Raw genomic sequence first — 17,258 nt, 5'->3', positions numbered from 1 at the left:
CAGTGGAGAGGGTGCAGTCCTTCAAATATCTTGGTGTCCACATCTCCTCAGACCTGACATGGGCTGCCCACATTCAGGTCCAGACCAAGAAGGCTAGGCAGCGCCTGTATCACCTCCGACAACTAAGGAAGTTCAGGGTCTCTCCAAAGATCCTCAGGATCTTCTATACAGGCGCTGTGGAGAGTATCCTCACACAGAACATGACAGCGTGGTTCGGGAACAGCTGTGTGAAGGACCAAAAAGCTCTCCAGAGAGTGATCCGTACAGCAGAACGCTGCTGCAGGATTGCTCTCCCCCCACTTCAGGACACCTACACCAGGAGATGCCGGACTAGAGCAGCGCAGATACTGAAGGACCTGTCCCATCCTGGCAACAAACTGTTCCAACTTCTACAATCTGGTAGAAGGTTCCGCATCATCCGGGCAAGGACAGAGAGACTCAAAAAGAGCTTCTATCCTCAAGCCATCCGGACCCTAAACCAACACCCCCCCCCACCCCCCCACCCCCACACACACACGCGCCATCTCACATCACCTATAATTGACTGAGACTCTCCTCCAGCCACTCAATTCCTTTAACTTCCTTTAACTTTAAATATGTTTATATTGTCCATTCTGTAAAATAGTCAGATGTCTATTCATATTAATGTACAGAATTCACCTGCTGCTGCTTCTACTGCACATTCACCCAATGTGTATGTGTGTGTATGTATGTGTATATATATATATGTATATATATATGTATATATGTGTATATATATGTGTGTATATATATATGTATATATATATATATGTATATATGTGTATATATATATGTGTATATATATATATGTGTATATATATGTGTATATATATGTATGTATGTATGTATATATATGTATGTATGTGTGTGTGTATATACACATATATATATATATATATATATATGTGTATATACATATAATGTGTATATATATATATAATGTATACATATATATGTGTATATATATATATATATATATATATGTGTGTATATGTATACACACACACATACATATATGTGTTATTCCTCTACCCCCCCCCCCCATGTTTTTGCACATGTCGAGGAGCGTGTCAGGATACATTTCACTGTGTGTTATACTTGTATAACTATGCATGTGACAAATAAAGAACCTTGAAGCTAATAAAAAAAAAAAAAAAAAAAAAAGGAAAAAAAAAAACAGACAAATTAGTTTGTTTCTTTATTCAACTTTTGAACAGTGGTACTCAGTCAGTACATATTCAGTAAATGCAAATTATTTACCTGGCAGTGCACTACAGGCATAAATCTAGACCCCTAGATAAAACATTATGGCATTATAGCAGTGACAACTCCTCCACAGTAGCAGGTGGGATTTTTCTTTTTTGAGGACGGCTCCTTTTACCTTTCAATACGGATGGTCTGTTTATGTTTTGATCAAGAGCCTTTTTTTTTTTTGGGCAGCTGAAGAGGAGAAGTCTATCTTATGGCCAACCACTGACTGTATCTTGGTCGCAAAACCCAGTATGCAGGTTCATCTGTAACAGTCCTTGTGCCACAGATCCGCACAGTTGCTTCTACATTAAACAGAAGAGCAGCGACATGGGTGCAGGTCTCTGCGACTCCAGCCATACAGGTGCAGTGGGTGGCTTCAACCTTCCCTGTGATGCTCAGTGACCCATGGCTGCAATGCTGGTTCATTCACTCTTTGAGAGTGCAGGACCTGAAACACACAAAGTTCATTTAAAGACAAGAACTATGAGCCAAGGTCGACATAAATGTGTTTTATCTACTTTATCATAAATGTAACAAAGTGTTTAGAAAGTTAGCACATGTCATTTTTCATTTTTTTTATGTATCCATCTATAGAACGCTGCATGTTATATTCTAAATCAGCCTGTTCTCTGTCAGAAACCTGCCTGCAGAAAATGAACCTAAAGTATGTAATGCAAGGATGTAATCACTTTCAAGATGGAGAAAGCATAAAGTGACAATTATGAATCACTTAATATGATAAGGAGATTCTGCAGGTCATTAATCAATGTATAAAATTAAAATGTATTTTTAGTGACACAAGATACAAATATTGAAGCAAGATGTATAATTAGAATTATTTATAATAAATATGAATAAATCATTGCAATTTCTTTAACCATAAAGAATAACTAAATCCTTCAGGACAATGTCACATCAATGCACTGAACTCAATATGTTATCCCTCTAACAGAGCCTCCACATGTTCTCACTGTAATTTCCCCCTCATGAATGAATTTATGCTGCACTAACCTGAATGTTCGGGGGGAAATCAAACGCATTTTACTCGCAGTACTCGAGCTGACTTACCTTTGTTTGAATGACGACTTGTACGCGCTGATTCCACAGACAAGGTACGAAAATATGTCAGGCTACATCAATCCGGTTGTTCAGTGATGACCTGACGAATCCTACATCCGGGCCTAAAGTAGTCTGCGTTTAATATGGCTTTTGTGTTGTTAACATGTTTAATGTTTTGTATTTTCTTCTATTTAATCTCAAAAAGCTCCTAAAACAGTCAGTGATCACTGTTGACCTCCCTCGGCTTTTATTACTGCTAATCAGTTATTTAAGCTCAGTTTTTAAAACCTTACGATGTAACTACAGCACAGCCCATGCAGCAGTATATGAATGACTAACCTCGTATTGTGGATGGATTATCTCACTTGTTCTCCTGGCTGAAGTTTAGTCCTTTTACAGCATCCTGCAATGCGATTACATTTGTTCCTGACCACCGAGAACACTCACGTTAACTTTTATCGAGTGGAAAAAAAGTTAGCTTGTTTATGTTATGCTAACATAGCTGTGTCGCTAGCGGTCACGTAGCACATCATTATATACCAGCTAGCCAAACTTCAGTAACCCTACAAACGTCACTGCTGTTTAGTTTTCTGTCTTCATTTATGTTGGAAGTTATAGCAGAGCTGTACGTTTGAATTTTTTTTCCAAAACCCCGCAGTCAGGACATGCTATATTGTATTTAGATAGAAGCTAGCGCGCTAACTTCCTGCTAACTTCTAACGCCGTTAAATGTCATAAATTCCATTTTCATGGATGCCTGGATGTTAAACTCAATTGTTACACCTGGTAGAGCAGAACACTGATCGTTTTATTAAAGATGAAAGACTTTAGACAGTTTTTCAACTCTCAGTAATGCCACAGTGATGTTTGATATATGGACCTGCAGCAGAGTTTAGGCCCAGATACGGCCAGTGACGTCAGACTGAACAACCGGATAGCGGTTGGTCTTCAGGGTTTCTACTCCACGGCCGTATTTTATACGGGTCCACATTTCCAATGCACACTATTTCTGCAGGTACCGCCGCTTCGCCTCTGGACGCAATCGGTCTCCATACAGTCCATTCTCTTTTGAGCTGCTTTTAAGCATCTTGTAATCGTCGTTCCAACACAGTGTGTTTGTTTTGATTCGTAGACCCCGAAAATGGTGCTGCGCTCCCACAATGCATTGCGGCGTGACGTCAACTCCAAAGTCTTTTATAACCCCGCCACCTTATGTTCTGACATCATCATGATGATCAAAGGCATTTGATATGCCTTTGATCTGTGAATCCATAAATAGGGGTAACACTCCCAAACTTAGTCAGTTTCTTTGCAGCACTCAAGTTTGCAGTTGAATCTTTAACACAGTCACTTCATCAACACTCCAACATGTCTCAGAGTAAACATGGCGAAATTCAACAAGCTTACGCTGGCTCTCCTCTCGAGGTTGCCCAGCTAAATTTCTCAGACAATGTTTTATCTGCCCGAAGGCCATTAGCTGAAATTAGGCAGGAAAACCAAGATCTAGAGAACAGGATTAAACAAATCCAAGCAGAAAAAATTGAACTTGAAGAGAGGTGCAGACACATGGAGGCCCAAAATATACACTTGGAAGAAAGGCATAATGCATTTCTCTACCAACAAGACCAAGAAAAGAAAAGGCAGCCCGATGTAAATATTATAAATGAGGGCTGGGAAAGAATGTTTGATCGAGCACGACAACGGATTCTAAACCTGATGACAGCAAACAAGCAAAACTGCGCTGACTTAAGAACAATGTCCTACCAGCTTCAACAGACACAAGCTAGTAATCAGGAGCTAAAAGGGAATCTTGAAAAAACTGAGAGAAAAAACCAGGAAATGCAAGTAAAACTTGATAAAGCCCTGGAAAAAAACAAAGAGTTTCTTCGACTGGAAGAAATACATAAAAAAACACAACTTGCTCTCCAAGACTTAAAAAGGAAAGATCTGCAACTGCACGAATTTTACAATGAAATAAAGCAGAAAACCACTGAAGTAGAAGGAGAACAGGAAAAACTGAAAAAAAAATGCTTAGACATGCAGTATAGGTTGAATGAAATGCTGAGAAAGAACACAAAGCTCAAGGAACTTAATAAGGAAAAGGAACCATTTCTCCTTAAACAGAACAGCAGCATTGCTGCTCAGTTGTCCCAGGTCGAAAGTGAGAGAAATGAGCTAAAGAAAGAGAACACAAATCTCAAGAAAGCTTTACAAAGTCTCAAGAACCAAATGGGAGAACCTCACTGTTTAATAACTAAAGATAATGAAATATTGAAAAAACAAAACTGCGAACCTGAGGAACTTAATTCTCCTGTCTCAGAACCACCTCCTGACGTGGGTCAGACTAGTGGTTCGTGGCGTAGTTGTGCCAAACGCCTACTTAAAGTAGGTTTAGGTCTTGCCACAGTAGGCCTTGTTATTCCTGCAGCTTACTGGGCCTTCTCAATGCTTAATAACAGCTGTTCTCCATATTACCCTGTCTATGGCCTCTTTGAGTCATATTGCCACCTTGATAATGGATTAGTTCCTATTTAAAGAATAATAATGATGGACTGCTTTTCTTTCACAGTCCAGAAAACCATATGTTGTTCATTTTTAGCAACATGAGCAACATATAGCTAACGTGTGCTCTCATTTTTCTTTTCCTCTGCCCCTCACCCCCCAACCAGTCATGACAGATGGCTGCCCCTTTCTTAGCCTGGTTCTGTCAAAGGTTTCTTCCTTTTCAAAGGGAGTTTTTCCTTTCCACCGTTGCCCAGTGCTTGCTATTAAAGGGGATCATTTGATTGTTGGGGTTGATAGTTTCAAATTTAATTGGCTTGAACTAAAAAACATGAAACTTCAGGTGAGGGGTTCACATAGTAGGGAGCACTACAAAAATGTAATTAGTGGCAAATCAAAATAAAGAAAACAAATTTTGAAAAACGTCTCTTACTGCTCTGTTTATTTCCTTAAATGAACACTTGTATGTTTTTTTGTCATGGTAGAATAAGAATATTAATATGAATATGAACACCGAGGCGTTCCCAGACCAGCCGAGAGATATAATCTCTCCAGCCTGTCTTGGGTCTGCCCCGGGGCCAAATGCCTGGTGGCACCCTTGCCTCCATGGGCACCTTAACTCATCACTTTTGGCACAGAGAATGTATTATATGAACTAATATCAGTAGGCTGAAGCCTTTTACTTCAGCTGTGATTGGGTTTGTTTTTCCAGCTTCATTAACAGTTGTTATTTCAGAGATCAGATGTCCTCACAGGACAGCAAATATAAAAATATGATATTACAGAATATGATGCATTGGTGTGGATTAAACAGTGTAATAGTTTTGATATTTACCTTAAAGAGCTTCAGCAGTAACGTTAATCCATATTGCACAGATAGAGAAAATCAGCAAAATTATTGGTTTTACTTTTGATATTTTGCCAGTAAAACAGCTTTATGTCTCCTGAGGCCTTTTCATTGCTTACTTTGCTAAAGTAAAAGAAAAAAATCCCTCCCATTCCTCACTGTTAGCTAATCATAAATCCATCACTGGATCACACCCAATTGCTAGCACAATAATCATGTTTAAGGTTGTGAGCTGGTGTCTGATTTCGTTAAATAAAAGACATCATCTGCATAAATGAATGCAGAAAAACTTCATCAGGAAACAGAAAACTAAGTGTCTGATGCTAAAATACCACATATGTTCCCTCCTATAACAAACATTAAAAACTAAGGATTATTTACAGTATCATATTTTTTTATCAGATATGTTCGTATTAGTTTGTGTAAGAATGATTAAACTGCATAGTGACAACCAAAAAAACTGGTTCACTCATACCTTAGACCAGGGGTCGGCAACCCGCGGCTCCGGAGCCGCATGCGGCTCTTTAGTCCTTATTTTGCGGCTCCGGGTGGTTTGGGAAAATAGAAGAAGTATTTCACTGAAGTGCATTTTATTTGTGTTTAGTTATTTTTTTTAACTTGTAGTTCTAAATTGGAAGATTATTGTGATTTTGAAATATAAAAATAAAATTATATCTTATTATTTTTTTTCATCGCTCAAAATAAGCGTCACACTGGCAGAAGCCAGTGTACCCGCCGAAACGCCGTGCATTTATCGAGACTTTCAACCCCAGGTAGGCCAATTATGGATCTTCAGATCCACATTATATCGGCAGCTGTTCTCCACCATGAACTATGTTAAAAACAAACACCGCTCACGCCTCACAGATGACAGCTTACAGTCCTGCGTAAAGATGAAAGCCCCGATTTGCAGACGCTGTGCGCCGAGGTTTGGGACCAGAAGTCTCATTGTAAACACATCACGGCAGACCCGACGATGTTTGCATGGACATGCTTTTCAGCATCTCTTTATTGACCACTTTTCACACACGGTTGCTGTACGCATACAGCCGGCTGTAGCTTTTCAGCTCACAGCCCGACAACACAACAGCAGAGAGAGCACAGGCTTTAAGGCGGCGAGGCGCGATTGCGGGTGCCGCTCAGGTGCGTCCGGCTCCCATGCAGCAGCACTGCAGACCACGCCCCGCCACACACATTAACAAGGTAAAATAGATATTTAGGCAGAATTTTGCAAATATCTTTTTTTTTTTTTTTTTTTTTTTTAGCATCATAGTGCTTTTTTTCCAATTACTTTTTAAAAGTCAGGTCAAGGCTCCAAAACCCTTGACCTGAAAAGGGTGGCAGCTCACAACAGTTTTTGTTTGCTACATGGATCATTTTAGTTCAGCTGGGTGTCTTTCCTTTTGTTATATTTCTTTAAGAGTTCAAAATGTGTTGATTACATAAATAAAATGTAATTTTCTCTGTAGCACTTCATGGATTTTATAAGCAACACACCCTGCCTTAGACCGATGTTGAACAACATGCCTTCCTCTAATGTTAAGTCAGTCTTTGCATCTATTCCAGGTAACTCCCACAGGCATGACATGATGATTAAATCTTGGATGTGTAATCTGTCGTGTATACAATGTGTCAGTCATAATACCCTGAAGAATTAGAGATTACACACACTATTAAAAGATGTAAAATATATGGCCACCTATTCAAAGCTGAATATTCAAAGTCAATCTTCATGGGTATATGTGTTTAAATGCAAGTGCAGAGCATATGATTAATTTTTTATAGCAGCAGAAATTAAGGTGAAACACTCGTCTGAATCTTTATCTGAAAAAGGCCTAGGAAAAAACTATTTATTTTTTCAATTTTTCATTATAATCTGCCAAGATTTAATCTGGTTTTAAGATCGGCACACAGTCAAGAATCAAACCTAAGCTACTCACTGTGTCCCACATATGAACCTTCTGATCAGCTTGGAGCTGTTGTGACTTGTATTTCCATAGAAAATCGTGACGGTGCCTCTGTAACTGTATCCGAGCCAAGGAAATCACAGTGCCATGTAAGAATGTTTTAATAATGTTACGGTTAAGAGATGGAAACACCTGCTTATTTCTTTAAATGTCCATTTTAAGATGTAAATGGCCTTTTGCCCACAATCCACCCCCGGTTTTGTAATATTTTTGTTATTCCTGTGAAGCCTGAAATGTGCTGGGGAGTGAGACCGATGAACTGAATTGCTTTGAACCTGGATGTTGTCTTACAATCGCAGCAGGGTTACGTAAGTGCAGCATTCAAGTTGCTGCCATTCAGTGTGATCACTGCCATTTGCTTTTGATTTTTTGTCTTTTTTTTTCTTTTTGTCTATTGATCCAATTAAATTGTCTGTTAAATATGGTGTTGACCATGAAGTAGGCCCGGCTCCAGATAGACCAGAGGTCATCTGGATGTAGCCCCAAACAGAAAGTCACGTGTATTTAATTCTGCCCCAGGGAAAGACAAACCATGGAACAGTGAAATCTCAATAGGTCATTCTTACTTTTAACCACCTGGGGGAGCTTGTCTGTATTTGAACAGCCTCTGGCTCTTGTGTTGAGCCCAAGGGGATATGATGATCCAGAGATGAACAAAAAAATGCTGAGTGAATCAGTAGAGAGACAGACAACCATTCAAACTCACATTCACACCTGTGGGCAATATGAAAATCCCTAGTTAACCTGACCCCATTAATTGCATGTCTTTGGAAGCCAAAGTACTTGGAGAGAACCCAAACAGACATGGAGAGAACATCAAATGCCAGACAAAAAGGCTCCAAGCAGATGGTGGATTTAAACCCAGGATGTTCTTGCAATTAGCCAAAGGAATTCCTAATAATCACTAACCCAGCAAACAGACCCACGTGCCCAAAGTGGGCAACACAGGGATGTTGACATGGTGAGAGAACCACAGAGACACCGGCCCCAGTTCTGCCGTAAAATGTAGAGCACATCTCAGTCCAAATGTGGCAACCTATTGATCGGGCTGCCTACACTAAGTAGAGAGGGACCCCCAGTGGAGCCCTGCAGTATACCCACAATATGCCCACACTTAACGCATGGGCTGCCCCTTCACAAACAAAATGTGGTTTAACAAACATTCCCATGAAAATGGTCAGTTACAAGGCCTGGGCTCAGAATAAGTGAAAAGTAACCAATGTCCAAATTAAAAAATAATCTGTGGATAACTATTTTTCTATTGTTTTACTATTCTCTTACTTTTCTTTATTAATGACCCCAAAACTGGTAGCTGGTGGTTTATTCTTACCTGAAGTGCCCCATTGGTAGAGTTCATGTTGAGCAACCTGTCTGCTTCTTACTTTCTTACTTTCTGTCTGCTTCTTACTTTCTCTTCTTTGGGTAACTCCCACTGGTGTCCTGTGGCAGCTGTGAACTGGATTAATGCTGTCTCTCCTGTTTTTTGAGTCATTCTCAGATACCCTGCAAGGCGATAAGTTCCCTGCTAAGTAAGTATTACTTCTCAATGATTTACTTTAACTGTCTGCAGGAGATGTTATAAATTGCTTCTTTTCCCTAGAATACGTAATGAATGACACGCTTGGTTTTATTAGGGTGATAGAGAGCTGCTGATGCAAACAGATTTGCTTTGATAATTTTAAACAAATATTGGGAGAAATATTTTATATTTAAGAAAAGTGTCTTTAGGTGAGTTTGTGGAAACAAAATGTTCCATATCAAAAGAAAAGTACCACTCTTACCTCTCTAATTAAATTTTTTTTTATTAATTTAGTCAAATATGCATTGCTTTGATCTGTGTAAGTCACATCCATGACATTTTATTATTTATTGTTTGTTTACTATTTCTTTTGCTATTGTTTACTTTTATTACTTTTAAAAAATTATGCCTTTAAATTGTAAATGATGTGGATGCATGTGCAGGAAGCTGGCTGTTTACTATGATGACAGATGTGCAAACTTAGATCAAAGTTGCAAAACGTATCATATTCCAACCATCTTAATGTGGATAGAATAAATGTTAGTTGTAACTGTCCGATGAATCCAAAGGTTTAAAGTACAATATTATTCCCTGAAATGGGAACAGAAGTCTACTGTTGACCTTCGCTTAACCGGGTGTGGTGACACTTTCTCTCAGCTGAACACGGGACACACACACACACACGCACGAAACATGTACATATATATAGTTACTTCTTCAAAAAAGTAACTGAGTTATGCAAACAACAATGTTTTTGCAGCTGTTTACCTAAAATGCAGCCAAGGCGTTTTTTTAAATAAACATTTCAAACTATTTACAGAACAATCAGCTGTTCTGCATCAAATCTGATGCCACACAAATTATTTGTGCCACTCCAAAAAATAATTTCTGTCCACTATGAGATAAAGGAGAACAACAGCCTGATACCTGCAGGCCTGACAACAGGAGATGTATCACTCCTGTAACACCTGTAACATTCAGCAGCCGCCTCATTGTTCTGACACGCACTACAAAACTATTGACTACACTACACACTAACTACACACTAACTACACAAGATTTGCGCTAAACGTCTCAAATTTCTCACATCTCAAAACACCGCCGTCACTCCTAAAACTTCCCCCTTCCTAAACAAATGCCATGTTGCCATATCATTTTTTGATTGGACCAATAGGAAAGAGTGGGATTTTTTTTGGTGTTGTTTTTGCTCACAGGCGGAGAGTGCTTTCGAGCGTTTTCCTTATAAAACGCCGTTTTTACCGTTTCTTCCCGCAGTAAATATAAACAACGATAGTATTCAGGAAGAAAACCAAACATTGCATATATTTTTATCATAACTCTGGTTTTACGTGGCCTATCAACACAATTTAAAAACTGGTATAAAGTCCACACTTTTTCCGTCAATTGTTCCGTCTGTCCTGCTCACATCTCCAATGGTTGTACACGTTGTCATTAACGTGGCTTCACTGCACATCAGCCACGCCGCTTTGCTAGCTAAAACACCGGTGTCAGCGCATAAGGACGCTGTCATAGCCTGTCAACGATGTTGATTAGCTGCGTATATACGAATGTGAATCGCATCATTGGCTGGACTATAGGATAAGGTGGCATCGTTCTAATCCCATACAGGAGCAGCCAGTCACTTACTGACTAACACTGCAAAACAGAATTGTTAACGTATTTATTTTAATTTCAATTCAGGTCAGATTTTTTTTTTCTGTGCGCAACTCAGATTTTCTGTGCGCAGAGACTGTGCCAGTAGTGCGCAATTGCGCACGTGCGCAGCTTAGAGGGAACATTGCTTGGAAATGATCAATAATCATATTCCCAAAATTTATATGATCATGAAAATATGGAAATGGACTAGGATGATGAATGGGATGTTTGTGATAGTTTGAGTTTGTTGTAATTTTAAGCCAAAAAGTTTACTTTTTTGACAAAAATGGCACCAGTGCTCTTTTAATGGTGAGGATGCGGAGAGATGGAGGCTGCATGCCCTGATGAAAAGCTTTTGTTGTGCTCTAAAAGTAGTTATAAAATTTAGATTTTCTGAATCGTTGGAAAAATCTTATTTAATGGTGTTTTATTTTTGGACACATTTCCAGTTAATTATTGTAGTTTCAGTTAATTTTTGTAGTTCATTAGTTCCAGGAGGTCAGAGTTCACACTTGTGATGCCATCAGTAAGCGCAGAAAAACAGTGAGACGTGAGAGCAATGTTTGCTGATGATATGCTATGCTGCCTGTAAACTTCAAACCTGAACTGAGGAGAATAAAGTTGCCAAAAGGAGAATGGAGTCATTTCTCTCTGAGGGTGCAACACTTTATTACATTTTTTGGTTTGTTTAATCCAAAAGAGTTCTAAGTTAATCTTACAAACGCTCCACCTCAGCGTGAGACGATCATACCAGAGCGAGGATCCCAGAGAAAAGTAAAAATGGGTCTTCACAAAGCAGCCAGTGTGGGTAAAATGACTCTCTGACTCACGGTGCCACTCCCGAGCAGGGACTCCTCCCCAATCCACTAATAAAGCAATTTAAAATAGAGGTGGCCCTACCGTTTACCTATGAGAAAAACCACTGATCAATAAAGCAATTTCAGAGAGGCAGGCACTCTCTTGACCAATCAGAGAGTGAATTGACCTGATCTATGTGAAACAGCTGTTTGGGGAGTTTTTACCCCCACCCTTGCTCAACTCCAGAGACCCCAAGTGATCGGAAGCTCTCGCCTGCCTGACTCTCACCTAGTGGAAATAGGCCCCTGACTGTAACCCCCGGCCGCAAGCTCGACCTGTCAAGCTCTTCCCAGACCTGTCAATAAAGTCATTTCAGCAAGGCAGGCTCTTGCTTGAGCCACTGAAACACCAGGGGACAGTTTTGATCTGACCAATGAGCTGAATTTACAGCCTTCTGACGAGTAAACCGAGCAAAGTTTTTGAAATCAGTCAAGACAACTTGGCAGACTTTGCAGACTCTGCAGAAATACACAAATCCTTACCAGCTGCCCTGCAACCCGTGTTTCTGACCCAATTAACAGGCTGTATGGAGCACTGTCCCTTAACTGTTAAGCTCACCTTTTTAACAAATGATGTGTGAATTTACATACATAATATTAACAGGGCAGACACATAACTAACAACATAAGACTGGTAATTGACATTCTGGATGAATAGTTTCATTCTTTTTTTGGATTTTTATAAAGCTTTTGACTCCATTTACCATGTACACTCAAAAAAATGAATGAGGTGGATTGTCCAGTGTATATTAATTATTTTCAATTCAATTCAATTCAATCTTTATTGGCAGACTTCATGTCCATAAAAAACAAGACAGAAACACACACACATATATATATCTATATGTAGATAAATAAGTATATAAAACATTAGTAAAAATATAAAGCATTTGTAAAAATTTGTAAAAATATAAAACCATAATATACATAAAACACAATTACTTAAAATAAATCAATAAATACACAAACACTTTAACCAGTGCTTTCTCAGACTGGATGAGTAACGGGAACCACTCAGTGTCGGATCTGTAAGTGCTAAAATTATACTGTTACTCGAACCATCCAGTCGTTCTCTAAAATTGTACATTAACTTTCTTAAAAGTGCTTTAAAAGTCCAAACACCCACAGCTACAAACATCTGACTGGCACTACCACTTCTAGGTATCCTGCAAAGGATTCTCATCGCATCATTATATGCAACATGCAGCTTCTGCATGCTACATTGTTTGTAGGATGACCACAAGGGGGCAGTATATAGCGGTGTGCAATACGCTTTAAACAAAGCCACTTTAACATTTTTTATTTATTTTCATTTTACTTAAAATATATGTTTTTGTTAAGTTAACATATGTTTTTCTAATCAAGTCTACGTAATTGTGTCTATTATTCACTGTACATAATACTAATGTGTTACTTGATGGCATAACATTTAAGTTAAGTCAATTAGGATCGATATACTTTGTATATCCACAAGGTGGCACTAATGCAAAAACAGTTGTAATGAAACCGCGAAGAACAACAAGGTTTCACGGCTTGGGCCTGCTCATGCGCAAGACTTCAAATTTAACTTAAAAACGTTGTTTTGGCGCCAAGCTGCTGTTTCTTTGAGAGGTAAGACCAGTTTTTTCTTTGACTATGTTGTGTAGTATCTACATGTCGAGCACGGTTATATTTTGCGTTTGTCTTACAAGACATGTTATATCGTTTGCGTGCGCTTGTTCTACATTAGTTTTACTGGGTCCTGGACATGCTTAACATGCTTATTTTGTGGACTGTGTAAGAAACATTTTTATTGTTTTTGGTTTTATTAAGGGATTAGCTACAGGGGTTCATGGGGTTATTTTTTCATTTGCTTTCCTGGGATTCCTTTACTGTAATCCGAGAGTCATAAATATCGAATAGGATAGCAAGGATAGCATAAAGTGACATTTAAAATCCAAAAAGTCGAGGGCGAAAGCCACTGTGACACCATTGTTATGCTCTATCAGTAATCTGTATTATGTAAAAATGGTCTGTAAATACAGCATGTTTCCTAGCGGAGTGATACAGATCAGCATAGTTATAAATTACAGTTTGTTAAATCACACACTTAATTTTTTAAATAAAATTATTCACGACATATGAGTGGGCAGACAATGGAAGTCGACAGACCTGGTGATAATTGCTTCTATAGAAAGTTAGCACATGGCAGTGTCAATCTCTTGCTTTTCTTCTGAGTAGTATTTTATTTAGTTGTAATTCAATCAATAATTTGCTTCTTGAAATTAAGTAATGAATTTCTTGTTTTATTTTATAAATCTCAGATCCTGCCTTTACCTGCTCCCTCCTATACTGATGTGGTGTATGTGGTACTGCTGAGCTTGTATGTGGTATGTGAACTGTTATACTTTTAAAAACAAAACTGTTTTATAAGTTAATTTTTCTTTAGTGACCCATTCAATGCCCCTGTTATTTCTTCTCCAGATCTGAACCATTGTAAAGGTTGCAGTTCAAGGGCCTGAGGTATGAAATTCTTTTCAGATCAGCTGTGATCAATATTTTTTGGAACTTGATATATAACAATAAAAGCTGTAATGGCTCCATTAGCATTTTGTGTAAATGTTTGTGTTAAAATTATAGCTTTAATGAGGTCTCTCTACATTAGTTTCAGTTATAAAGTATGTATATGTGTACATATAGTATGTATATTTACAGTACAATATGTTGTGTTTGTTGACATGTTTTCAGGTGGAAGCAGAATTTGTGGATTACTACTGCTCCACTTGTTCCAAGGCTTTTTGCACAACTTGACCAATACACTGACCAGCTCATAAAAGTCTTCAAGAAAAAAGGAGGCGCTGCAGTGAAGAAAATTAGACAAACTTTGGCTCCAGCCACAAAGGTGCGTTATTCTGTTGGTAGCAAAATATTATGGCTAATAAGATCACTTTCAAATTTAAACAGCTAGTGTGTGGTAGCTGCACAGTGTACTTACATTTATATTAAGCAAGACAAAGTTTGGTACTCAAAACTTTGGAAAATTAAAATTACCTAAACATAAGTAAAATCTGATCCCTCAATTTCGGGTTAAACCATAAGTGAATGTTTTTATGTTAAAGATCAGTTTTTGAATGCAAAAACGATGATGTATTAGTTTGTCTTTACCTCCATTATGGACATATATAATGTGGTGGAAACCCTGCCCAACAGGTTAACTATTCATGTCCATGTGATGATTAGTTGGTCTTGTGTACATGTCTATCTGTGCAGTGAATATGTCTTTCATTTTACGTATAATGTGAGTGTGTGTCATCCTAAAGTATTTCTGTTTTCTCTTCCTGTATCTCTGCCACTCTCTACAGAAGGAAACTATTGAAAACGGGAGGGAGTGTGTCCTCAGGGCACTACCTTTTTACCTGAATGAAGACCCAAGCATCCTCTTCAAAGAATAATTGGTTGGTAATTTTAGTTTAGTTTTTTATCTGTATTAAACCAAATTTTGAATAACTAATGTTGTTGCATGTTGTAGTGTTGTTGTTGTTGTAATTTGCATGGAACCTGTTTAAATGTTTTGGGGAATCTTCTTGTATACCCAAACTATTTATATTTATTGTTGAATCTGTAGTCTAAAATAGTAGCGCACTGGGGTGCATGTTCCTAATATTGTGTTTACTTCATTAAAGGGTAGCTTTGGCTCTTTTTTTTTTCTTTTCCTTTTTTTAATTTAACTGGACGCCATTTTTCTTTGTTTTTGTGTCTAAGCTACAGCTACAGCTGTTCAGAGGGAGCTGGAACAAATTACCCTTGCTATCTTCACCATTGAAAAAGCTGATGTCAGCACTCCTCCAGCCGATGTGGGTATAACCATCTAGGGTGTTCTGCATGACCTGGAAAACATGGCCTCTGCATGTGCACTCTTAATGGGTGGGATATACTGTATGCACTGAATCTCAGTTAACCTCGAGACTGAAAGCTTTCTTTGAAGTACTTCAGAAGCTCTTCCTTCATCTGTATGTCAGCAGACTCTTGACCAAGGTACAGATACTCAAGAATAAACTGAACGAATAAGCCAATCCTTAATTTGGATGATGAATGTTCTGTCAGATGGACAGAAGTTTTTCAGAGGCTGAATGGGAATAAAACGGTAATTTGTTGAAAATGACAGATAAAGGGAAAATTACATTTAAGAGAAATTTTGAAAAGTTTGTAAACTACTACAATTTGAGAGATTTTACTCTTGTGGGGGAGGGGGGCTAGTAAGAGACAATCAAAAGTGTTGAGATTTAAAGGATTTAATTGAGAGATGATACTGCACCAGAAATGTTGAAGGGTGGTGTGTATATTAGCGTTCAAGGTATATTGTTATGAGGTGGAAATATGTTCATATTCTGTTTGTGTTACATTGCGTGCATTGTAAAGGTAATTGCAATACATACTAAGAATAAGGGTAAGTTAGGAATGCAGGATGAATGTATATTTTGCGGACTTTTAAAGACGAACAATTGTTTCCATGTTAAAATGTTTACAACCCAAGTTTTTTGCCCAAACACTGGTAAAATAAACGTTGAGGGTGGCAAGTGTTAAATGGTTACTTTTGTGCTGTTGCAAAAAAACTGAACGCTGACAAGCTGTTTTATTGTTAGACCATAATGCTGGCATGCTTTATTTAAGTTTTATTTGGGATGGTGATATAATTTTCTTTGATTGCTAATATCAGTGGACTATTTATTATCATTATTATTATTATTATTATTATTATTATTATTATTATTATTATTATTACAACATTAATTTTTTTAATTGTGGCTGTTGAGGTGGACACTTCACTTTGCATTGTTAAAGGAAAGCACTTCATTGGCGTTGTGTTACTGGACTGACCCTAAGCAATCATTGCAAATACCAACTTTGCTATCCATTTTAGACACTAAAAGAAAAAGGACTCCACAGACCTTACTAGCATCACATATGCGTAACTCAAGTGTCATCTTATCAACATGTTATGTGGTCTTCAATGTTTTTTTCTTCTATTTCTGGCAGAGACAGACATTTAATTTAAAGTCTTGATGTTGCATCTGTCTACATACTGTTAGTTACTAACCCTAATGACCTGTTGTGTTTTATTTTGGACTGGGTTTACACAAATGCTCACTGAATGTGTTGGCAATAAAAGAAATTTAAAAAAATAAGTTGGATGTACTTAATTCATTTGTGTGGAACCTGTTGACAAAATAGATTTATGTAAAACTAATTAGTAAAGCACAAGGTGGCTGAAAATATAATATTTGAATTAATCTAACTTAAATTTAACATTTTACTGCCACAAATAAGAAATGTGTTGAAGTAACTAATCTAAACTATCTAACCTGTAAATATATCATTTATGTTCATACAACATAATTTGATTTAGGTAATCTTAAGTAGTTTTTTAAAATTAGATGAACTAAAGATTTTTGCTTTAAACTAACACAATGCAATTTCGTGGAACCTGTTGACAAAATAATTTTAATTAAAGTCAACGTTTCATGTTTTTGAGTGTATTCATGTTCAGAGCACTTGATATTTTTGGTTTTGGAAATATGTTTAAAAAATCAATTCAAACT

At 37.8% G+C, this 17,258-nt stretch overlaps 1 long non-coding RNA gene across 1 annotated transcript; it reads left to right on the top strand.

Annotated features, from left to right (window-relative positions):
- Window positions 1-12,547: 12,547 nt before the first annotated feature.
- Window positions 12,548-16,841, top strand: LOC109203126 (uncharacterized). The gene is made up of 6 exons (XR_002063059.2): window positions 12,548-13,290; window positions 13,983-14,048; window positions 14,143-14,181; window positions 14,407-14,560; window positions 15,021-15,113; window positions 15,421-16,841. It is a non-coding gene; the product is annotated as an uncharacterized LOC109203126 (long non-coding RNA).
- Window positions 16,842-17,258: the final 417 nt, after the last annotated feature.

The sequence above is a fragment of the Oreochromis niloticus genome, linkage group LG8 (genome assembly GCF_001858045.2).
Source record: "Oreochromis niloticus isolate F11D_XX linkage group LG8, O_niloticus_UMD_NMBU, whole genome shotgun sequence".
NCBI classification, from domain to species: Eukaryota; Metazoa; Chordata; class Actinopteri; order Cichliformes; family Cichlidae; genus Oreochromis; species Oreochromis niloticus.
This window is presented reverse-complemented; position numbering and strand designations above follow the sequence as displayed.